Genomic DNA, 26238 nt, shown 5'->3' with positions numbered 1-26238 from the left:
ACTATGGTGGGGAGTGGCCTAATGAATAGCACCCTTAGCTCCCCCCGGAGGCCCTGCTGTGAAACATATTGGTGTCTGTGATACCTGATTGGAGGAACTCCTTCGGTGCCATCGAACGTACCATGGCTCCCCTTAGCGGCGAAGCCACAGTACTGCAACGACCAGAACTCTGGGGCGCTGCACTCCCCCCTGGTTAAACACAGTACTCCGGGACTGGGAAGAAAAACAACAATACAGATTAGTAAACAGACATACAATTTTGTTGAGTGCAAAACAATAAGTATACTTGAACAGGCTTCCCTTTATGGGAGGTGAGGACACTTTTAACGTTACAAACATGGTCAACATTATAAATTACAGGCTATGCATAACTCCTGTTACCCAACCGGGTATTCTACTTAGTGCAAATTCTGGAACAATAAATTAACATTGCCTTTAAGAAACATACACTCTTAGTTTACCAAAGGCCTTCCTATAATCACATTACAGGGTAAGGTAACTTCACATTCTCCTACTTTGAACCTGCAGGACCGCCTGTCCCTATGGCACCAGACCTACTGCCTCTCCTTTCTTTTACAGGACCGCCCTGTTCATCCAGGGCCTACTGCCTTTCTCTACTATACATGGTATAGACATAACATTCCTTTCGTTTAAAGAACTCTGAGCCAGCTCTACTCGGCTCCTTTAAGGACTCACTCTCTAACCCCTACGGGTTCGCTTTCTGTCCTTAGTAACAAAGTAACTTTCTATGGGGACGCGGGGTTTACCTTCTATCCTCACCTTCATTATTACTTTGCTTACTTTCAACTATGCAGACCTCTATCTCTACCCCTACGGGCTCTCTGCATCTTTTCTTTCTGCAAAACATTATTTAGACAGTTCAACAAATTCAACACATATAACTTAGCATGTAAAACAGTTACATTTCTTTTCAAGGCATCATTATGGCATTACTGTTCTGCAACAGTATCTCTCTCAAGTTCAGTTTCTCACATCCCCTTTAAGAGGAGACCAAGTCTTTCTAAGGTAGCTCGTCTTCTCAGCCTACCGGCCCATGCAAAGGTTCCGGCATGGTATCTTCGCAAAGTGTCTTTAACTAGAACCGGTAGGAAAGGTATCTTCACAAAGTGTCTTTGGCTCAAACAAATAGGGCAAATATCTTCGCAAAGTGTCTTTGGCTAAAACCAGTAGGGAGCACCTTTAAGAAGGTGCAAACTATTTACAAGGGAAGTTCGAATCATGCACAGTCCATGATTTCTGCAGTTTGTGTAACTTTTGTGCAACAACTTCAGAACAGGAAAACAAACAAAGAGGATCCCGGGTCAACAGAGGGATCCATTAACCCTGGGCGGGTTTAGCAGCAACTTAAAGGAATAAAAGACAAACAGTAACTATTTACATTTTTCATTCAGCAATAGTACTTTACCGTTGGGAGGTGGCAGGGGGTCTCCTTTCTGGCCTCACCAAGCCAACAGATCGCTCTGGGGAGCCAGGGCGCCGTTCCGGTCCCAGTAGTGCCAGAATCCCCCGCTGGGAGATCCTCTTGGTCGGTAAGCGTATGCGTCCCCCCGGGGCACGGTGAGGTCGAGCTTCTTGTGGTTCCGCGGGGCCGGGCTCTGCTGTCTTCCCCTTCAGGTTACTCTCTTCCGGTACGCCAGCAGCAGCCTGGAGGGCAGCGCACCGCTGCACGCCCCGTGCCATCCAGCCAGCTTCCCCCGTAGCCCTCCTCCATCGGCTATACATCACCGCATCACCCGGCTTCAGGTCGCGGTCGAGTCTCTCAGGACCAGGTTCCACCTCTTCCCGGTCCACGCGGACCTGCACCGGCTCTCCAATCTCTTGGATCACCCCCCTCCCACACTGGGGATTAAAAGCCACCACTACACCCCAATGTGGTGTCGGGATCTCTGGGGTGCTCGTCAAGTCGATCAGCTCTGCAGGCTGGGGCCGGTTCCACCGCGTAGTCGTCGAGCGCCGCTGATATCCATCCTCGGGCACTATCTTCAAGCCCGGCGTCGGCAGCGCCTTTCCAACCACGATCGAGTCAGGAGAGGTAGAGGACACTGGAGCCAAACAGATCTCCGCGGCCTGGCCCGTCCTAGCCACCACGCGGGCATCGGCCTCCAGATGAGCGGTAATCTGCCGGGACTCGGCCGCAGCCATACCCTCTTCCGACGGCGGCCGGGGAGATCGGCCCATCGTAGGTCCCGCTAGCGTCAGTCCCCGCAGTGTCGGCGTATCCTGGGCTATATTAGGCTGTCCATCTCTCCTCCGCGGGGATTCTCGTGCGGCCATCTTTGTCGCTTCTCCCGCGTTTTCTTCCCGCGGTCTCTTTCGTGGGCGGCCCCGTCCCCATGGTCTCCACCCTCCGACCAGGATCAGGAGGCGGACTTCGGCTGTTGACGGGCACGTCCTCAGGACACAGAAATACTTAGACTGGGCGGCCATTATTCTTCGCGCTCTCCAGCTCGTCTACGCCCACTCCACGCCCCTCTTCTCTTCCTGCGCTTTCCTCAGCGCTGCAATGGCGGCGGATTTTGGCGGCAAATGGCACAGCACACAGTCTTGCAATAAAGTACAGTCCAAGCACAGTAAATCACAGTCTCTAGGCACACATGACCTGATTCTTCAGGCTTAAGTAGATCCTGTTCGTGACGCCAAGTCTGCGGCGCGCCCCCACACCGCCGCAGGGCCGAGGGGTACCCGGAGCCGGGCCTCTAGTTCTCAGTCTCGGGGTTGTCACGGTGGCTAGACCCGGTCCGTGGCCCTGTCCGTCAGTGGGGGACGTCCGGTGTAATAGGTGGTAGTAATGATAGCGGTGGAGCGGTGCAGTTGTGGGGTGTAAGTCGCAGTAAATAACGAGGACACCAGGTTGCAGTCTCTTTACCTCTTTACTGGAGATCTCTGAGTCCTCAGTCCAGAACACGGTTCACCAGGCTACGCAAGTCCGGCCGGTCCAATGGCACCTCCAGAGTTCTCCTCTCAGGTGGAAATCTGTGCCTTCCTTCTAGCGCTATGTGTTGTAGTCCTTCCCTGCTGTGCTTACGGAAAGTAACCCCACAACGGTTGTGTCTGTTTCTTAAGTTCCCTCACAACTCGATTTGATGTTCCTCTGTAATCCACCCCTTCCCTGTATTCAGGTTGGAATGGCACCCGTTTGTCAGGTAGGCCTGGAGTTCTTCCGGGACCCTAGAGTCGCCCCTCTCCCGCAATTGCCCCCCAAGACTTCATAGGTGATATGTGGTAGACAGCCCGCCTGAGACCGACTGTCCTGCCGCTGTTTGGAGTATGGCTTGAAGCTGTATTCTAATCCACTCCCTCGGCGTTCCGGCCACCGGTATTGCGCCTCAGCAGGGTGCTGCCTCTTTCAACAAAACCCCTGCTGGTATTCTCCTTCTGCTTGATCTCGTTTCTCACTCAGCACAATCTGTCTCGCTTCTAGTCCTTTCCTTGAGTCCCGCCGCTTCCAGGAGCCTGCGCGGACCCGTTACGTTCTTTCAATGCCAAGCCTCTGCCAGGATCCCACCCCTGGCAGAGACCCTACAGTCTCTCCCTTCACAACACCCCCTGCCACAGGGTGTTGCTCCGTTCAATCCCGTCAGCGTTCTCTCTAACTTTCTGCCTGACCCCCAGTTTACCCACTATGGTGGGGAGTGGCCTAATGAATAGCACCCTTAGCTCCCCCCGGAGGCCCTGCTGTGAAACATATTGGTGTCTGTGATACCTGATTGGAGGAACTCCTTCGGTGCCATCGAACGTACCATGGCTCCCCTTAGCGGCGAAGCCACAGTACTGCAACGACCAGAACTCTGGGGCGCTGCACTTGTCTCATCCAGAAATATTTACTCATCTGCTACGCTTAGATAGCGCTCTCCCTCTTTTCCCCTTGTCCTCTCTTTCCCAGGACTGCATTCACACAATGCATCATCTGTGAATTATTGGACTCCTACTAACAAGTACTGGCACATGTGTAATCAAGTTTTGCTGGACTTCCTCATTTTAAGTACTGTGTGCATTCGCACTCTAACCTTATTGGACTTCCTTGTTTAAATATCTGTTCGCCTCTAAGTCTGCTGTGATTTACTTTATTGTGCTGAGGACCTTGTTACTACTGCAGGAATATCTGCATTATGCTCCATTTGCTATTTACTATATAGAGCTGAAGTCCTCGTTACAATTGCAGAAATATCTGTGTCAATTCTGTTTACATTTCTGTTTCAAGTAAAAACATTCTTTGCTGCAACTTTGTTCTCGGACTGGCTTTATCCCATGCTATTAGATTCCGTAGTACCCATATAATTATTACATACTAACGCAAAAAGAATGTAGGTGGATTGTGACCTTAGATACAATGGCACCTACGGGATTAAATGAGCAACTCAGCATCTCCTCCTTCTTATAAGTACCGTTCATCTCTGGATTAATGATCATGGTTTTAATATTTTATTTTAACTATGTTTTTGTTTCTTTTTTTTTGTTTAGTATATATTTTATCAAGGAACATTGTTCTAAATATCCCATTATGAATCTGATAGCGTGAATATCCTTTCGATCACCTCTAGCTGTTCAAAACAGCTGACATGTCCCCGGAAAGATGTGGGCTTACCACCGGAGCCCACATCAAAGGGGGGACTTCGACATCGGCGTACTATTTCGCCCGATGTAGGAAAGGGGTTAAACTATTTAGTTATAGATGTTGCAAAGTGTGTGGCTTGTTCTTTTGCTTACTAGCCATCATGAGACAGGGCTTTTGATTAATGACTATTGTTTCTGTGTTTTTCAGTCTTTCCCAGCATTAATATGGACTTTAGAGCCCGTGACGGCGCATGACTCTCGCAAATAGATGATGTGTTTAACCCTTTAACGACATGCGCCGTACATGTACTGCGCATGCCGTGTCTCCCCCTTTGATGTGGGCTCCGGCGCTGAGCCCACATCAAAGTCACGACATGTCAGCTGTTTTGTACAGCTGACATGTGCGCGCAATAGCGCTATTCACCCGCCGCTATTAACCTGTTAAATGCCGCTGTCAAACGCAGACAGCGGCATTTAACTACCGCATCCAGCCGGGCGGCCGGAAATGACGTCATCGCCGACCCCCGTCACATGATTGGGGGTCGGCGATGTGTCAGGATGGTAACCATAGAGGTCCTTGAGACCTCTATGGTTACTGATGCCGGCCTGCTGTGAGCGCCCCTCTGTGGTCGGCGCTCACAGCACACCTGCATTTCAGCTACATAGGAGCGATCTGATGATCGCTGTTATGTAGCTGAGCCAATCGAGTTGTGCCAGCTTCTAGCCTCCAATGGAGGCTATTGAAGCATTGCACAGGTAAAAAAAAAATGTTTTTAAAAATATGAAAAAAATGTATAAAACATAAAAGTTTAAATCACCCCCCTTTCGCCCCATCCTAAATAAAACGATAAAAAAAAAATCAAACCTACACGTATTTGGTATCGCCGCGTTCAGAATCGTTCGATCTATCAATAAAAAAAAGCATTAACCTGATCGCTAAACAGCGTAGCGAGAAAAAAATTCAAAACTCCAGAATTACGTTTTTTTGGTCGCCGCGGCATTGCATTAAAATGCAATAACGGGCGATCAAAAGAACATATCTGCACAAAAGCAATATTATTAAAAACGTCAGCTCGGCACGCAAAAAATAAGCCCTCACCCGACCCCAGATCACGAAAAATGGAGACGCTACGGGTATCGGAAAATGGCACTTTTTTTTTTTTTTTTTAAGCAAAGTTTTGAATTTTTTTTTCACCACTTGGATAAAAAATAACCTAGACATGTTAGGTGTCTATGAACTCATAATGACGTAGAGAATCACAATGGCAGGTTAATTTTAGCATTTAGTGAACCTAGCAAAAAAGGCAAACAAAAAACAAGTGTGGGATTGCACTTTTTTTGCAATTTCACCGCACTTGGAATTTTTTTCCCGTTTTCTAGTAAAAGACATGGTAAAACCAATGGTGTCGTTCAAAATTACAACTCGTCCCGCAAAAAATAAGCCCTCACAAGACCATATTGACAGAAAAATAAAAAAGTTATGGCTCTGGGCAGGAGGGGAGTGAAAAACGAAAACGCAAAAACGAAAAAGGGCCGCGACTTGAAGGGGTTAAGGACACCAGTAATTTAAGCATGCAAGGAAATAATAAGAGGCTGCAAGAAACAATTGTGAAATTTAAGTAACTTTAGAGAAAAATGACTCGAGTTTGGTGGAATCACGCATTTTTAGATAAATATCTTCAGAAGGGGTTAATCCCTAGGGGGTTAAGGGTGCAGGTATTTCCATTCCTCCCATTGGTGATACTAAATTTTGGGATAGGTGGGAGGAATGTGCCAATAAATGCTCAAGTGGGTTTATAACACCTCTTAAAGAGATGAACTCTAACTCACTGAAGGAAATGAAAATTGAAATATAAATTCTTCAACCAACCATCAAGAGTGAAATGTCAGGAGAAGCACTAAAGAAATCAAATAATGATATAGATGTGGAGGTGCAAAAATGGGCTGAGGAGATCCAGCAAACAAAGGCAAAAAATTCCAACAAAATATAAATGATAAACAGTCCAATAGGACACATAAATGGAGAAACCTGAATGAGCGATCACGTCCTTTTTATAGGAACGAATCATTCTCACGATCTCGTTCAACATCCATTTGATCCACCACATCTTTTGAAGATCATCATACTGGTAAAAAGGACTGCCCTGAAACAGAGAGTGAGGGAACTCAATCTAACAAGAAAATAAACACGAGACAAAATGCTAAGAAAGGGCTTATGGGTATACAGCCGGATACCAGGTCCCAAGGGGGGCTACAGGTAATTAATCTATCTGATCATGCCCTCTCTACAGTTCAATTGCATGTATTAAATAGAGGCCTAACATTTTCTTCAACTAATGCCTTTGATTATTTTGCAGCACTAAAAGACCTCCATCTTTTTTTCACGCAAACTTATTTTAAAGAAACTGCAATTCATGGGTGAACACGGACAGGATGCCTTAAGTGGGGCTGAGAGAGAGGCTCTTCGGGCTCTTCTTTGGACTTGGTCAAGGAACAAACACCTACACGAGAAGGTGGGTTTCCTTCAACTCTTTTACCCAGATCAACAAGGTTACCCTCTTGTCCCTTAGCCCTGCAGGGAAGATTATCACCAAGCTGGTAGCGGAAGATTTAAAAAAAAACTGTCCACACGGCGCCAATTTGATAAATTAACGTTTAAAGAAAGAGAAGCTATTGGTCAATTACAATCCCTTAAGGATGTTGTCTTTAAGGCAGCGTACAAGGGGGGAACATTGTGATCTGGCAGCAACATATGAGCAGGAGGCATTTAGCAAATTAACCCCTTTCTGACATCAGACGTAATATTTTGTCCATGTGACTGGGGCCAATTTGACTAAGGACGGAATATTACGTCATCGCGATCACCCACACTCACGGCAGTGGGCGGGCAATCGCCGCCGGGTGTCAGCTGATTCTGACACCTATCGCCGGCAGAGCAGGGGAGAATGATAAGAGCCGTGTTCAGCATCCAGTGCCGGGGAACAGCACTTACTGTAAAGCTTCTTCTCTGGCGCTGATGCATGTCACCTAGATGACATCTATGTGTGTTATGCATATGCACGTGTGCGGGACATTTTGTGGCCCGTGCTGACATTTAAAACGGACATGTCAGCATGTTTTGCCCCACGGACACATGGTCTGTGGACACCCACTGACATGTGCACAGACCCATTCACTTGAATAGGCAAATAGCGCTCCTTTCCTCCCGAGTCTCTACGTATGGCTAAGTAGTATTGTACAGCCACATATGAGGAATTGCCACGTTCAGCGAAATTGTGGGACAAATTTTTGTGCAATTTTTACCAACTTCTTGTGTGAAAATGTAAAATCTTTGGCTAAATAAAATTTTGGTGGTAAAAATGTTGCTTTGTCTTCACTGCCCAATAGTATAAAATTCTGTGACACACCCATGGTGTCAATATGATCACTGCACCCCTAGATGAATTCATTGAGAGGTGTAGTTCCTAATATGGGATCACTTATGGGGGGTTCTGCTGTTCTGGCACGTCAGGGGTTCTGCCAATGTGACATGGCACCCTCACAACATTCCAGCAAAATCTAAACTCCAATTTGGCGCCTCTTCTCTTCTGAGATGTTTTGTTCAGTCATTCTACAGTCTTCTGAATATGTGATAGTCATACTACAGTCTACTGGAAATGTGGTCAGACAATCCACAAGTAGCGTAAATGCTATGGTCAGTCAGTCCATAAGCTAGTGTAAACATTTTGATCCGTCAGTCCACAATCCACTATAAAAGTGGTCTGTCCGTCCACATTCTAGGGTAAATGTTGAGTTCATTCAGACCATAGTCTTCTGGTCTACTGGAAATATGGTCAGGAATTCCACACATAGCATAAATAATGTGCTCGGTCAGTCCTTAGACTACTGTAAATGCTTGGATAAGTCAGCCCATGAACTAGTGTTAAACTTTTTGTCTGTCAGTCCACATTCTGCTGTAAAATTGGCCAGTTAGTCCACAGTCTAGTGTGAATAATGTCGCCAGTGGGTCTACCATCTAGTTTAACTGCTGTGGTGAATCTACAGTCTAGTGTAAATTCTGTGTTCAGTTGGATCACAGTCTAGTGTAAATGTTGTTGTTAGTCAATCCACAGTCTGAAGGAAATGCTGTGGTAAGTCGGTCAACTGTTTAGTGTAAATGTTGTTGTTAGGGTACCGTCTCACAGCGGCACTTTGATCGCTATGACGGCACGATCCGTGACGTTCCAGCGATATACTTACGACCTCGCTGTGTCTGACACGCTACTGCGATCAGGGACCCCGCTGAGAATCGTACGTCGTAGCAGATCGTTTGAAACTTTCTTTCGTCGTCAAGTGTCCCGCTGTGGCGGCATGATCGCATCGTGTAACAAAGGTGTGCACGATATTCTCCACCTCCGTGTGCTGATTCTACATTGCAAATACGTCATGAAATTATCGCTCCAGCGCCGTGCATTGCGAAGTGTGACTGCAGTCTATGACGCTGGAGCGATAATGGAGCGACGCTGGAGCGATCGTGCCGTCGTAGCGACCAAAGTGCCACTGTGAGACGGTACCCTTAGTCATTCCACAGTCTAGTGGAAATGGTGTGTTCATTTGCTTTACAGTCTAGTACACCGCTGATAAGAAGCCTATTCTATGAAACATATGAACATTTTCTTATTTTAGAAGACAGAGGATAAGGGGAAGAAATGTTCCTTACCTCTGTACCTGAAATATGGTTGTGTTATCCTATGAGTTGTGTATGGAAGACATACATGTGAAAAACAAAAACAGTATATTCTGATCTACCAGGAAGGTGTTACACATCTCGGCAGACCTAGAACTTATGCATATACCAATGATTATCAGAAATTAATAGGAATGTTAATTACCTGTTATGAGATCTACAGACTAGTGTAAAATTTTGGTCTCTCAGACCAAGGTGTACTGTAAATCTGGCCAGTCTGTCCACAGTCTAGTGTAATTGATGTGGTCAGTCAGTCCACAATCTAGTATAAATGCTGTGGTCAGTCGGTCCACAGTCTAGTGTAAATGTTATGGACATTCAGTCCATAGTCTTCTGGCCTAATAGAAATGTGACCAGGAATTCCACACCAAGAAAAAATGCTGTGCTCCTTCAGTGCTTGAAACAGTCAGCTCATGGATTACTGTAAAACTTTTTGTCCGTCAGTCCACATTTTAAAATGCGCGCGTGTCCAGCCTCCCGGTTTGTGATTGGTTGATCGCGACGCAACCAATCACAAGCCGGGACGTCACGGGAGGCTGGACAAGCGCGCATTTTAAAATGCGCGCATGTCCAGCCTCCCGGCTTGTGATTGGTTGATCGCGACGCAACCAATCACAATCCGGGACGTCACGGGAGGCTGGACAAGCGCGCATTTTAAAATGCGTGCGTGTCCAGCCTCCCGTGACGTCACGGCTTGTGATTGGTTGCGTCGCCCATGTGACTGCGACGCAACCAATCACAAAGCCGGGACGTAATTTTAAAATCCTTAAGGACCTGAAATTACGTCACGGCTTGCTGTGATTGGTTGCGTCGCCCATGTGACTGCGACGCAACCAATCACAAAGCCGGGACTTCACGTAAGGAAAGAAAAGCGCAAATTTTAAACAAAGAACGCTGCCGCTTCCCTCGGTAAGGTGCAGGCTGCGTCGGAGAGGTGAGTATAGCAATATTTTTTATTTTAATTCTTTCTTTTACACATTTTTACATTAATGTTGTTTCGATACCGATACCCGATACCACAAAAGTATCGGATCTCGGTATCGGAATTCCGATACAGCAAATATCGGCCGATACCCGATACTTGCGGTATCGGAATGCTCAACACTAGTGATAATATGTTCCTGCTAAATGCTATCCACAAAGAAAAATATAACACACTAGGGACAAAATTATTTATTTCAGGTATAAGGACTGTGGTCAGTTTATTCTGAATCCTGTAGTCAGTCATTTGTTAGTTTACGGTATATATTAAGTACAGTCATTCTACATTTTTCTATAAATGTTATAGTCAGACTACAGTCTACTGGAAATGTGGTCAGACAATGCACACCTAGCGTAAATGCTATGATCAGTCAGTCCATAAACTAGTGCAAAAGTTTTGGTCCACCAGTCCATAGTCCACTGTAAAAGTGGTCTATTAGTCCACATTCTTGCGTAAATGTTGTGCTTATTCAGTCCATAGTCTTCTGGTCTACTGGAAATGTGTTCAGAAATTCCACACCTAGCATAAATGCTGTGGTCACTCAGTCTTTAGACTAGTGTAAATGTTATATCCAGGCAGTGCAAACTTTACTGGAAATGTGGTCAGGCAGTCGAAATCTAGTGAAAATGACAAGGTCAGTAAGGCCTTAAACAAGTGCAAATGCTTTGATCAGTCAGTATTCAAACTAATGTAAATGCTGTGATCATTCATCCAAAGACTAGATTAAAAGTTTTGATCGTCACTCCAAGGTCTACTGTAGATGTGGCCAGTCAATCCACAGAATAGTATAAAGGCTGTGGTCAGTCAGTCCACAGTCTAGTGTAAATGAAATGCTCATTCAGAGCATAGTGTCACGATCTCCATTCTGTTCCTGTCTGCTATGTTACTTTGTGTAGAAGCTGTCAGTCTGTTTTGGTTGTGCTGGTCTGTGCTGCAATCATCTGTGTTAACTTTCCTAGATTAGTCCTCTACTTAAGCATGCTAGCTCCTCCATCCAGTGGCAATTTCCAAGAATTAAACAATTAAAAATTCTTATCGGCTTCCACTTATTCCCGATCAATATAATCAGCTTTCCGGGGCTAAATGGTTTTCCAAACTGGATCTCAGCGGGGCATATAATCTGATACGGGTTCGTGAGGGTGATGAGTGGAAGTAGCAAAAAGAAAAGTCCAGCTCACCATAGTCGTTGTCCCAAGAAACTCAGAGCACGGAAACGCTGTGTCGAGGCGTGAAGAAACCAAAAATGAAGAAAGAATTCCAGCTCAACGAGACGGTGAAAAAGTAAAAACTGAGTACTTTATTCACTTCATATCAGAATCATGATATCGGATTAAGGGTGCTGTGCCACCTGAAACACGTAGATAGTGTTTTTATTACATTGTGCTTATGTTTTATCCTCTGCTTCTGATATGAAGTGAATAAAGTACCCAGTTTTTACTTTTTCACCGTCTCATTGAGCTGGAATTCTTTCTTCATTTTTGATGAGTGGAAGACAGTATTTTTACCCTCTGAAAGTGTCTTTGAAAATCTCGTTATGCCTTTTGGTCTAACGAATGCAGCTGCGGTTTTTCAAAATTTTATGAATGATATTTTCTCTGATTATATTGGCAAATCTATTTTTTGTTTATTTAGATGATATTCTTATTTTCTCACCTAACATGGATTCACATTATAAACATGTCCGTTTGGTTCTGCAAAGGTTGAGAGATAATTGTTTGTTTGGGCAGATACCCTGTCTCGTAGTCTTGATTCTGTGTCTCCTCCAGAACCTCCTTCCTCCATTCTTCCTCAGGGTATTGTTGTGGTCATGGTTTCCTCTGATCTGGAACCTGGAATCCGTACTGCTCAGTACTTGGCTCCTTCCAATACCCCTGAATGCAAGCTGTTTGTCCCTGTGTATCTCAGATTATGCCTTTTGCAAGGATTCCATGATTGTGTATTGAGTGTTCATCCAGGGGTCACTGCAACCCCGAAGGCAGTTGCTAGAGACTGTTTTGGTGGTCCACCATGCATAAGGATATTAGAGATTTTGTGTCAGCTTGTGAAACTTATACACGTGCCAAAGTACAGCATTGCCGGCCAGCCGGGGAATTGGTTCCTTTGTCAATTCCAGAAAGACCATGGAATCATTTGTCTATGGATTTCATTTCAGATTTACCGCTGTCTGGGGGGATGACTACTATTTGGGTGGCAGTCGATCGCTTCAGCAAACAAGCTCACTTCATCCCATTATCTGGGTTATCCAATGCTGAATCTCTCTCCAAACTGTTTATTATTGATGTGGTACAATTGCATAGGATTCTGTTAAATATTGTATTGGATAGGGGTGTACAATTCAACTGTAGATTTTGGAGGGCTTTCTGCAGAAAAATGGGGATTGATTTGTCCTTTTCCTCGGCTTATCACCCTGAAACTAACGGTCAGACAGAGAGGACAAATCAGTCTTTGAAGCCAATTTTAAGATATTTTGTCGCTGATCAGCAGGAGAAATGGTCATCATTTCTTCTGGCTGAGTTTTCTTTTAACAGTCGGGTTAATCTGTCCATGGGGACCTTGCCGTTTTTCTATAATTACAGGTTTCATCCTCATTTTGGTGAGTTCTCCAGGATAAGTTCCGGGTGTCCTGGGGTGGATGTCACCATTCAAGAGGTGGGGAATGTCTGGAGGAAGGTTAAAAAGAATATTGGGGTGGTTCAGTATTGGCAGCAGCGGAAGGCCAATACGAGGCGCTCATCAGGAGCCACCTTCAAAGTGGGAGTTAATGTATGGTTATCCTCTAAGAATATTACATTGAAGATGCCCTCGCTGAAGTTGGGTCCTAGATTCATTGGTCCGTATGAAATTCTGGAGGTGGTCAATCCAGTTGCCTTCCGCTTAAAACTCCCTCGGTCTTTCCGTATTCCTAATGTGTTCCGTTGTGAACTGTGTTTCTGGGCTCCCTCTGGTGGTCACTAACGGTATTGTGTTAGGCATGTCTTGTTGCAGGCCTGAGCTCCAGCTGTGTCGTTAAGCAGCGGGTGTTCCCTATTTAAGTCTCCTCTGGACTCAGTCTCTTGCCTGGCATCGTTGTATCCAGACCTATATGGTCTCCTCCGGATTCCTTTCAGTCTGTCTCATGCAAGAAAAGCTAAGTCCGCTTTGTATAATTTGGATCGTTTGCATTTTTCAGTGTCTTTGTCCAGCTTGCTTAATATTTGATTTTCTGGCTCGCTGGAAGCTCTAGGGGGCTGATATTCTCCCTCCGCACCGTCAGTCGGTGTGGGGGTTCTTGAATGTTCAGCGTGGATGTTTTTGTAGGGTTTTCTGCTGACCGCATAGTCCACTATCTATTTTCTGTCTATCTAGACTAGTGGGCCTCACTTTGCTGAATCTAGTTCAACTCTACGTTTGTGTTTTCCTCTTGCCTCACCGTTATTATTTGTTGGGGGCTTTCTATATCTTTGGGGTTCAATTTCTCTGGAGGCAAGTGAGGTCTTATTTTCCATCTAGGGGTAGTCAGTTCTCCGGCTGGCTCGAGACGTCTAGAACCAACGTAGGCACGTTCAACGGCTGCTTCTAGTTGTGTGTGTTAGGATCAGGTATGCGGTTAGCCCAGTTTCCACCTCCCTAGAGCAGTATTTATGTTTTTGCTATCTTGCCGGAATATCAGAGATCCTCTACCACTGGGATCATAACAGTGTTCCACAAGTCATTGTTGAAGGAGTTTATTCCCCCTGCTCTGTCTTCCTCACTACTTTCCTTGATTAGTCCTCTACTTAAGCATGCTGGCTCCTCCATCCAGTGTCAATCGTACACTTGCTGTTGACTGTGTAAGACTGATCCATGCTGAGTCTGTGCTGCAATCATCTGTGTTCACTTTCCTTGAGTAGTCCTCTACTTAAGCCTGCTGGCTCCTCCATCCAGTGTCAATTGTACACTTGCTGCTGCCTGTATAAGACTGATCTCTCTGTGATCTGTGCCTGACCCAGCCTGACTTTATTCCCTTCCTGAACTTAGACTCTTTGCTTGTGACCTGACTTCTCTTGTGCCTGCTCCCTGTAAACTGTCTTGTCTTTCTGGTTTTTCTGAACTCAGCTAGTAAATTGGATTTAGTCTCTGATTTCTCTTTGCTGTACTGCGCCATTTCCTGGACCTGACCTCAGATTGTTTGACCTCCTTTTACTTATTCAGTAAGTGTTGTGGATTCTGTTTTTGGGCTCCCTCTGGTGGTTACAACTGGTACTGGGTGACTTTGGTGGGTTGCGGTCTCTGGTTTCCACCTGTCCATCAGAGGCTGGGTGTTTCCTATTTAACCTGGCTTTCCTGTCATTCCCTTGCCGGCTATCAATGTATCAGTGTGTCTCTGTTACCTGCTCCTAGGCCTTCAAGACAAGCTAAGTCTGTATTTCTCTGTTTCATGATTGCTTTCATGTTTTTTAGTCCAGCTTGCAGATATGTAATTCTCTGTTGCTGGTTGCTCTAGTGGACTGAAATTACCACTCATGTACCATGAGTTGGCACATGAGTTCAAGTAATTTCAGGATGGTATTTTGAAGGGTTTTTAAGCTGACCGCGCAGTTCACCTTTTGTATCCTCTGCTATCTAGCTTAAGCGGGCCTCATTTTGCTGAATCTGTTTTCATAACTACGTTTGTGCCTTCCTCTCATTTCACCGTCATTATATGTAGGGGGCTGCTATTTCTGTGGGAATATTTCTCTGGAGGCAAGATAGGTCTATTATTCTTCTGATAGGGGAAGCTAGATCTCCGGCTGGCGCGAGACGTCTAGGGGCCCCCCAGGAACGTTCCCCGGCTACTGTTAGTTGAGTGTTGAGGTTCAGGATCGCGGTCAGCTCAGGTTCCATCATTCTAGAGCTCGTCCTGTTTTTGCCCATGTTATGTTGCTAAAATTCCCTGCCATTGGGACCATGACAGTAAGTGGTGTATATTATTTCTTACTGTTATTGTAGTCTTTCTCTCCACTTCTGGGGCTAACATTTACTATAGTGACTCGCATCACACAAAGTGTTTTGGTCTACTGCAATTGTGGTCAGGAATTTCACACCTAGCTAAATGCTATGGCAAATCAGTCCATAAACTAGTGTAAAACATTTGGTCCGCCAGTCCACAGTCCACTGTAAAAGTGGTCTGTCAGTCCACAGTCTAATGTAAATGTTATGGCCATTCAGTCCATAGTCTTTTAGTCTACTGGAAATGTAGTCATGAATTCCACACCTAGAATAATTGCTGTGCTCAATCAGTCCTTAGACTACTGTAAATGATTGAATCAGTTAGCCCATGGACTAGTGTAAAACTTTTTGTCCGTGAGCCCACAGTCTGATGTAAATGTGGCCAGTCAGTCCACAGTCAGGTGTAAACGATGTCGTCATTGGGTCTACTATCTAGTTTAAATGCTGTGGTCCATCAGTCCACAGTCTAGTGTAAATTCTTTGTTCAGTTAGTTCACAGTCTATTGTAAATGTTGTTGTTAGCTGATCCAAAGCCTAGAGGAAATGCTGTGGTCAGTCGGTCAACAGTCTAGAGTAAATGTTGTTAGTCTGTCCACAGTCTAGTGGAAAAGCTGTGGTCAGTAGCTCCACAGCCTAGCGTAAATGATGAGATCAGTCTCTTGTAATCGTGGCATTGAATGTTACACCGCTGATAAGAAGCCTATTCTATGAAACATAAGAACGTTTTCTTATTTTAGAAAGAGAATAAGGAGAAGAAATGTTCCTTACATCTCTACCTGAAATATGGTTGTGTTATACTAGGAGTTGTGTATAGAAGATATACATGTGAAAAACACAAACAATATATTCCCATGTACCAGGAAGGTGTTATTACACCCCGGCAGGCCTAGAACTTATGTCTAAACCTACAATTATCAGTAATTAATATGAATATTAATTACCTGTTAGGAGATTTTTCTAATTCTCTTCTTGAAATCCACAAGGAAAAATTTCACGTTCCACCATCCCACTGGGCGTCAGTCACCTGTAAATAGTCAAAGGTGTGATAATATGTTCCTGCTACATGCTATACACAAAGAAAAATATAACACACTAGGGACAAAATTACTTCTTTCAGGTATAAGGACTGTGGTCAGTTTATTCTGAATCCTGTAGTCAGTCATTTGTTAGTTTACGGTATATATTATGTTCAGTCATTCTACATTATTCTATAAATGTGATAGTCAGACTACAGTATACTAGAAATGTGGTCAGAAAATGCACACCTAGCGTAAATGCTATGATCAGCCAGTCCATAAACTACTGTAAAAGTTTTGGTCCGCCAGTCCACAGTCCACTGTAAATGTGGTCTATTAGTCCACATTCTAGTGTAAATGTTGTGTTCATTCAGTCCATAGTCTTCTGGTCTACTGGAAATGTGTTCAGAAATTCCACACCTAGCATAAATGCTGTGGTCACTCAGTCTTTAGACTAGTGTAAATGTTATATCCAGGCAGTGCAAACTTTACTGGAAATGTGGTCAGGCAGTCGAAATCTAGTGAAAATGACAAGGTCAGTAAGGCCTTAAACAAGTGCAAATGCTTTGATCAGTCAGTATTCAAACTAATGTAAATGCTGTGATCATTCATCCAAAGACTAGATTAAAAGTTTTGATCCGTCAGTCCAAGGTCTACTGTAGATGTGGCCAGTCAGTCCACAGAATAGTATAAAGACTATGGTCAGTCAGTCCACAGTCTAGTGTAAATGAAATGCTCATTCAGAGCATATTGTCACGATCTCCATTCTGTTCCTGTCTTCTATGTTACTTTGTGTAGAAGCTGTCAGTCTGTTTTGGTTGTGCTGGTCTGTGCTGCAATCATCTGTGTTAACTTTCCTAGATTAGTCCTCTACTTAAGCATGCTAGCTTCTCCATCCAGTGGCAATTTCCGAGAATTAAACAATTAAAAATTCTTATCGGCTTCCACTTATTCCCGATCAATATAATCAGCTCTCCGGGGCTAAATGGTTTTCCAAACTGGATCTCAGCGTGGCATATAATCTGATACGGGTTCGTGAGGGTGATGAGTGGAAGACAGTATTTTTACCATCTGAAAGTGTCTTTGAAAATCTCGTTATGCCTTTTGGTCTAACGAATGCAGCTGCGGTTTTTCAAAATTTTATGAATGATATTTTCTCTGATTATATTGGCAAATCTATTGTGGTTTATTTAGATGATATTCTAATTTTCTCACCTAACATGGATGCACATTATAAACATGTCCGTTTGGTTCTGCAAAGGTTGAGAGATAATTGTTTGTTTGGGCAGATACCCTGTCTCGTAGTCTTGATTTTGTCTCCTCCAGAACTACCTTCCTCCGTTCTTCCTCAGGGTATTGTTGTGGTCATGGTTTCCTCTGATCTGGAACCTGGAATCCGTACTGCTCAGTACTTGGCTCCTTCCAATACCCCTGAATGCAAGCTGTTTGTCCCTGTGTATCTCAGATTATGCCTTTTGCAAGGATTCCATGATTGTGTATTGAGTGTTCATCCAGGGGTCACTGCAACCCTGAAGGCAGTTGCTAGAGACTGTTTTGGTGGTCCACCATGCATAAGGATATTAGAGATTTTGTGTCAGCTTGTGAAACTAATGCACGTGCCAAAGTACAGCATTGCCGCCCAGCCGGGGAATTGGTTCCTTTGCCAATTAAAGAAAGACCATGGAATCATTTGTCCATGGATTTCATTTCAGATTTACAGCTGTTTGGGGGGATGATTGCTATTTGGGTGGCAGTCGATCGCTTCAGCAAACAAGCTCACTTCATCCCATTATCTGGGTTATCCAATGCTGAATCTCTCTCCAAACTGTTTATCGTTCATGTGGTACAATTGCATAGGATTCTGTTAAATATTGTATTGGATAGGGGTGTACAATTCAACTCTAGATTTTGGAGGGCTTCCTGCAGAAAAATGAGGATTGATTTGTCCTTTTCCTCGGCTTATCACCCTGAAACTAACGGTCAGACAGAGAGGACAAATCAGTCTTTGAAGCCAATTTTAAGATATTCTGTCGCTGATCAGCAGGAGAAATGGTCATCATTTCTTCCTCTGGCTGAGTTTTCTTTTAACAGTCGGGTTAATCAGTCCATGGGGACCTCGCCGTTTTTCTATAATTACAGGTTTCATCCTCATTTTGGTGAGTTCTCCAGGATAAGTTCCGGGTGTCCTGGGGTGGATGTCACCATTCAAGGGCTGGGGGATGTCTGGAGGAAGGTTAAAAAGAACAATGGGGTGGTTCAGTATTGGCAGCAGCGGAAGGCCAATACGAGGCGCTCATCAGGGGCCACCTTCAAAGTGGGAGTTAATGTATGGTTATCCTCTAAGAATATTACATTGAAGATGCCCTCGCTGAAGTTGGGTCCTAGATTCATTGGTCCGTATGAAATTCTGGAGGTGGTCAATCCAGTTGCCTTCCGATTAAAACTCCCTCGGTCTTTCCGGAGTTTATTCCCCCTGCTCTGTGTTCCTCACTCCCGCCTCCTCCAGTGTCTATTGAGGGAAGCTTGGACTAGGAGGTACAAAGGATCGTTGATTCCTGAATGGTCCAGAATTCCCTTCAATATCTGGTACATTGGAAGGGGTATGGACCTGAGGAACGGTCAGCGTCCCAGCTCATTCTGTAAGGGCTGATCAGTTGGTCTGGTCCTACCATCAGATGATTGCTGGGAAACCTGAGGGTCCAGTGGCCCCCCCTTGAAGGGGGGATACTGTCAGTATCCCCATTCTGTTCCTGTCTGCTATGTTATTTTGTGTAGAAGCTGTCAGTCTGTTTTGGTTGTGATGGATCTGTGCTGTAATCATCTGTGTTCACTTTCTTATTATTATAATTATTATTTATTGTTTACTTTCCTTGATTAGTCCTCTACTTAAGCATGCTGGCTCCTCCATCCAGTGTCAATCGTACACTTGCTGTTGACTGTGTAAGACTGATCCATGCTGAGTCTGTGCTGCAATCATCTGTGTTCACTTTCCTTGAGTAGTCCTCTACTTTAAACCTGCTGGCTGCTCCATCCAGTGTCAATTGTACACTTGCTGCTGCCTGTATAAGACTGATCCCTCTGTGCTCTGTGCCTGACCCAGCCTGACTTTATTCCCTTCCCGAACTTAGACTCTTTGCTTGTGACCTGACTTCTCTTGTGCCTGCTCCCTGTAAACTGTCTTGTCTTTCTGGTTTTCCTGAACTCAGCTAGTAAATTGGATTTAGTCTCTGACTTCTCTTTGCTGTACTGCGCCATTTCCTGGACCTGACCTCGGATTGTTTGACCTCCTTTTACTTATTCAGTAAGTAGTGTATATTTTTTTTTCTGTTATTGTAGTCTTTCTCTCCACTTCTGGGGCTAACATTTACTATAGTGACTTGCATCACACATAGTCTTTTGGTCTATTGGAAATGTGGTCAGGAATTTCACACCTAGCTAAATGCTATGGCAAATCAGCCCATAAACAAGCGTAAAACATTTGGTCCGCCAGTCCACAGTCCACTGTAAAAGTGGTCTGTCAGTTCACATTCTAGTGTAAATGTTGTGTTCATTGAGACCATAGTCTTCTAGTCCACTGGAAATGTGGTCTTGAATTCCACACCTAGCATAATTGCTGTGCTTAGTCAGTCCTTAGACTACTGTAAATGATTGGATCAGTTAGCCCATGGACTAGTGTAAAACTTTTGGTCCACAGTCTGATGTAAATGTGGCCAGTCAGTCCACAGTCAGGTGTAAACGATGTCGTCATTGGGTCTACTATCTAGTTTAGATGCTGTGGTCCATCAGTCCACAGTCTAGTGTAAATTCTTTGTTCAGTTAGTTCACAGTCTAGTGTAAATGTTGTTGTTAGCCGATCCAAAGCCTATAGGAAATGCTGTGGTCAGTCGGTCAACAGTCTAGAGTAAATGTTGTTAGTCTGTCCACAGTCTAGTGGAAAAGCTGTGGTCAGTAGCTCCACAGCCAAGCGTAAATGATGAGATCAGTCTCTTGTAATCGAGTCATTGAATGTTACACCGCTGATAAGAAGCCTATTCTATGAAACATAAGAACGTTTTCTTATTTTAGAAGACAGAGAATAAGGAGAAGAAATGTTCCTTACATCTCTACCTGAAATATGGTTGTGTTATACTAGGAGTTGTGTATAGAAGATATACATGTGAAAAACACAAACAATATATTCCCATGTACCAGGAAGGTGTTATTATACCCCGGCAGGCCTAGAACTTATGTCTAAACCTACAATTATCAGTAATTAATATGAATATTAATTACCTGTTAGGAGATTTTTCTAATTCTCTTCTTGAAATCCACAAGGAAAAATTTCACGTTCCACCATCTCACTGGGCGTCAGTCACCTGTAAATAGTCAAAGGTGTGATAATATGTTCCTGCTACATGCTATACACAAAGAAAAATATAACACACTAGGGACAAAATGACTTATTTCAGGTATAAGGACTGTGGTCAGTTTATTCTGAATCCTGTAGTCAGTCATTTGATAGTAGTTTTCTGGTCTACTTGAAATGTGGTCAGGTATTCATCCGTTAGATTGAATTTAAATGTAAATCTGAAAAAGGAATCAGTTTTCCCTGTTTTTTAACATCAATCAAATAGGTAATCCCTTTATTTCTCCAGGTTTTAAATTCTCCCAATTTCATTAACTCCAGTGAAAGGGAATTATGCCATATCGGAGTAAAGGGTATGATACCCTTTGCTCTAGTAATCTTTCTTAGCCACATGCAGCATGTACAGTTCACACCAAAGGAAATATTGGTTACAATTTCAGCTCATTCATGTTGGGAATATTAGATGCCAACATTGATAAAAGACAAGTGTATTTTTCTTAGCATATTAGTCTCAAAAGCTCTAACGTCATAAGTATCCAAGTTTACAATACTGACGTTGACATGCCAAGTACAACTTTATATTGAAAGACCTCAACCATCATGAATCGTCACAAAAGTTAATTACTCCTGCCTAAGCCGATTATGTTCCCTGCTTCATATCACATCATATTACGCCAATATAAAGCTTGTCCCATTCTGCAAAAATTGTGCCCACATACGGGGAAAATAATTGCCTGTTATCAGCCAACACTTTTTATCATTGATCGTGTTTTTGTTCTGCTAAATATTATTTATGTTATTATCAATATGAAGGCTAATATGTAACAGAGAAATGTCCCCCCTTATCGTATCTGCTACTAAAACCCCAGTCTTGTAGTTAGGGATTACATATAAGAAATATGACAAATGACCCCCACTTCCATCTTACTGTATACAGTATAATACTAGAAAGCTTTTACAGAACATGGAGACGTGAACAAAAATCTTTTCTGCTCAATAATTCGGATTTCCTTACCTCTCCTGTGTTCTCCAGTCCTCTTTCTCCCCTGCTGTTTGTGTGCACCCCTGTGATGACAACGGCCTGACCTGTACCCCCACAGCACCGAGTTCTAACATTCTGATATTAAGCCTTTATGACAATGCAGCGCCCCAGAGTCCTGGTCGTTGCAGTACTGTGGCTCCGCCACTATGGGGAGCCATGGTGCGTCCGATGGCACTGAAGGAGTTCATCTGATCAGGTATCACAGACACCAATACATTTCACAGCCGGGCCTCCGGGGGGAGCTAAGGGTGCTATTCATTAGGCCACTCCCCACCATAGTGGGTAAACCGGGGGTCAGGCAGGAAGTTAGATTAGAAAGCTGACTGGATTGGACGAAGCAACACCCAGTGGCAGAGGGTGTTGTGGAGGAAGAGACAGTAGGGTCTCTGTCAGGGGTGGGATCCTGACAGAGGCTTGGCATTGGAAAGAACGTAACGGGTCCGCGCCAGCTCCGGGAAGCGGCGGGGCCCAAGAAAGGAGTGAGAAACGAGATCAAGCAATAGGAGAATTCCAGTAGGGGTCGTGCTGTAAGACCGGAGCAACACCCTACTGAGGCGCACTACCGGTGGCCGGAACGCCGAGGGAGTATTATAACATTCAGCTTCAAGCAATACTCTAAACAGCGGCAGGACAGTCAGTTTAAGGCGGGCTGTCTAACACATATCACCTATGAAGTCTTGGGAGGCAATTGCGGGAGAGGGGCGTCTCTAGGGTCCCGGAAGAACTCCAGGCCTACCCGACAAACGGGTGCCGTTCTAACTGTAACATCAGGAAGGGACGGACGATTAGAAGAACATCATTTAATCGAGTTGTGAGGGAACTTAAGAAACAGACACAACAGTTGTGGGGTACTTTCCGTAAGCACAGCAGGGAAGGACTACAACACATAGCGCTAAGAAGGAAGGCACCGATTTCCACCTGTGAAGTGAACTCTGGAGGTGCCATTGGACCGGCCGGACTTGCGCAGCCTGGTGAACCGTATTCTGGACTGAGGACTCAGAGATCTCCAGTAAAGAGGTAAAGAGACTGCAACCTGGTGTCCTCGTTATTTATCGCGACCTGCACCCCACAACTGCACCGTTACAACACGACTTATTGCACCGGACGTCCCCCACTGACAGACAGGGCCACGGACCGGGTCTAGCCACCGTGACAACCCCAGGACTGAGACCCAGAGGCCCGGCTCCGGGTACCCCTCGGCCCTGCGGCGGTGTGGGGGCGCTCCAAACTCATAAAAGAAGAGGAGCAAAGGAACCTGGGGACGATGTTGTCCTGTGGACGCATACAGCCTGCTGCTTCCTTACCAGCAATTTACAAATGTTCTGTACATCTCTACATTTCAGTTTGCAGTAGAGAAACATGTGTCTGATTTAAAAGCACATTTTTATCAAATAAAAAAAGATTTATCAATTTTTAAAAATGTTTAAAAAAGCTAAATTTGCTCCCTTCATTGTAAGGTGTGACAGTATTTTTTGTAGAAATATTGCTCATCAAAGCAAACATTCAGATTTTAGCTTTAATGTTATTGTCACTGGTAAAATGTGACTGGTTGTAATAGGGCCTTGTGTAACCACCATAATTCCTGGAAGAGCAGGAGGTGTTAGAGGAGCTGAAGCACACAGAATAAAGCCATGTATGACACATGTCTACACCAAATAGACCGCTCTGCAGACTGATTCATTCTCTATGTGACCAAATACAGCGATATCTCAGGCAGTTCTACAGAGAATGAATGGAGCTGAGATTTATATGCTGCACCTCCAACCTGCTTTCTTGAGATCAGTGAGGGTCCTCGGGGTTGGATCTCCACCAATCAGAAAGTCATCACCTATCCTATGCTAGAACATTAATGATGATATTTGAATGCAATCCGATCCAAGGTCCTTTTATATTTGGGGATATAAGTCCTTAATTAGTTTACCTTGTGGTCCTATAATTAGCATGTATTCTGATAATTCTAATTAATTATAGTAATTACCTGTCCAGAGACACCTCTTCCACATCTTCATGCTTCACCGCAATCGCACCAACTGCACAAGTGAATGGAAAATAGAGCTGAAAGTTCTAAGTGATTGTGACATCAACTATCTATGACATCATCAGTGATGACAAGCATAAGATGCTGGAAAGGACATTGGATGATTACATAAAGGGTCACAATGGTGGAGGATGCCCAAGAAATTATAAGGGCTGATATTTACGGAGTTAATAAAAACCCACCTGGTCACCCCCCAATAATAATAACACTATACTACACACAGCTTCTTAATTGGAAGTCTGTCTGATCATAGCTTTATTGAATGATGATTGATTCAACATGGTGAATATAAGAATTATTAAAAAGAAAAGTATAAACTACCCTGTAGTCAGAGTTCTTGGCAATGATGGCTTCATCATGAAATGCCAAAATCTGAAAAATCCCGTGTACATTTCTACTTATGCTGACCAGTTGTACAGATACATTCAAGATTATTTTCCACCACTACCCGATAAAACAACCAACCAGCTTCAGTGGTACACAATGGCTCCTGTGTACATAGCCCCAAAACATCACCCATCACCTATCCAACCTTAACTGGTCAACCTAGAATGTGGAACATTACGTAATGGATACAATACATACAATGCACAATGCAATACATACATACAATGTAATGAAGCACCTTCCTGTACCGGAGTTACATTCCTCAAAACCTAGTACAAATTTTCAAATAAAAAAATGAATATATATATACAGTACAGACCAAAAGTTTGGACACACCTTCTCATTTAAAGATTTTTCTGTATTTTCATGACTATGAAAACTGTACATTCATACTAAAGGCATCAAAAGTATGAATTAACACATGTGGAATTATATACTTAACAAAAAAGTGTGAAACAACTGAAAATATGTCTTATATTCTAGGTTTTTCAAAGTAGCCACCTTTTGCTTTAATGACTGCTTTGCACACTCTTGGCATTCTCTTGATGAGCTTCAAGAGGTAGTCATCGTGAATGGTCTTCCAACAATTTTGAAGGAGTTCCCAGAGATGCTTAGCACTTGGTCGCCTTTTTGCCTTCACTCTGCTGTCCAGCTCACTCAAAACCATCTCTATTGGGTTCAGGTCTGGTGAATGTGGAGGCCAGGTCATCTGGGGTAGCACCCCATCACTCTCCTTCTTGGTCAAATAGCCCTTACACAGCCTGGAGGTGTGTTTGGGGTCATTGTCCTGTTTAAAAATAAATGATGGTCCAACTAAACGCAAACCGGATGTAATAGCATGCCGCTGCAAGATGCTGTGCTAGACATGCTGGTTTAGTATGCCTTCAATTTTGAATAAATCCCCAACAGTGTCACCAACAAAGCACCCCCACACCATCACACCTCCTCCTCCATGCTTCACGGTGGGAACCAGGCATGTAGAATCCATCCATTCACCTTTTCTGCGTCGCACAAAGACACGGTGGTTGGAACCAAAGATCTCACATTTGGACTCATCAGACCAAAGCACAGATTTCCACTGGTCTAATGTCCATTTCATGTGTTCTTTAGCCCAAATAAGTCTCTTCTGCTTGTTGCCTGTCCTTAGCAGTGGCTTCCTAGAAGCTATTTTATCATGAAGGCCTGTTGCACAAAGTCTCCTCTTAACAGTTGTTGTAGAGATGTGTCTGCTGCTAGAACTCTGTGTGGCATTGACCTGGTCTCTACTCTGAGCTGCTGTTAACCTGCGATTTCTGAGGCTGGTGACTCAGATAAACTTATCCCCAGAAGCAGAGGTGACTCTTGGTCTTCCTTTCCTGGGGCGGTCCTCATGTGAGCCAGTTTCTTTGTAGTGCTTGATGGTTTTTGCAACTGCACTTGGGGACACTTTCAAAGTTTTCCCAATTTTTCGGACTGACCTTCATTTCTTAAAGTAATGATGGCCACTCATTTTTCTTTACTTAGCTGCTTTTTTCTTGCCATAATACAAATTCTAACAGTCTAGTCAGTAGGACTATCAGCTGTGTATCCACCAGACTTCTGCACAACACAACTGATGGTCCCAACCCCATTTATAAGGCAAAAAATACCACTTATTAAACCTGACAGGGCATACCTGTGAAGTGAAAACCATTTGCGGTGACTACCTCTTGAAGCTCATCAAGAGAATGCCAAGAGCATGCAAAGCAGTCATCAAAGCAAAAGGTGGCTACTTTGAAGAACCTAGAATATAAGACATATTTTCAGTTGTTTCACACTTTTTTGTTAAGTATATAATTCCACATGTGTTAATTCATAGTTTTGATGCCTTCAGTGTGAATTTACAATTTTCATAGTCAGGAAAATACAGAAAAATCTTTAATTGAGAAAGTGTGTCAAAACTTTTGGTCTGTACTGTATATCTATTTGCCAAGCCTCTGTCAATCAGTTCAGAGTGCAGCCAACACATATATATAGGTTGTGTTCATTTGGAATTACATCACAGGATGTTCAATCAATAAAGTGCAATCTATATATTTAAAAAAAATAACAGTAATAAAAACTAAGTGAAAACATGAGAAAAAATACATATAGTGATAAACTGTCAATAATATTGAACACATCTGCATCAGTTTGCAAATAAACCAAAAGAATTGTTTGTT

The sequence above is a fragment of the Ranitomeya variabilis genome, chromosome 6, assembly GCF_051348905.1.
Source record: "Ranitomeya variabilis isolate aRanVar5 chromosome 6, aRanVar5.hap1, whole genome shotgun sequence".
NCBI lineage: Eukaryota > Metazoa > Chordata > Amphibia > Anura > Dendrobatidae > Ranitomeya > Ranitomeya variabilis.
The sequence above is the reverse complement of the archived record's forward strand: the minus strand, read 5'-3'. Positions refer to the sequence as shown.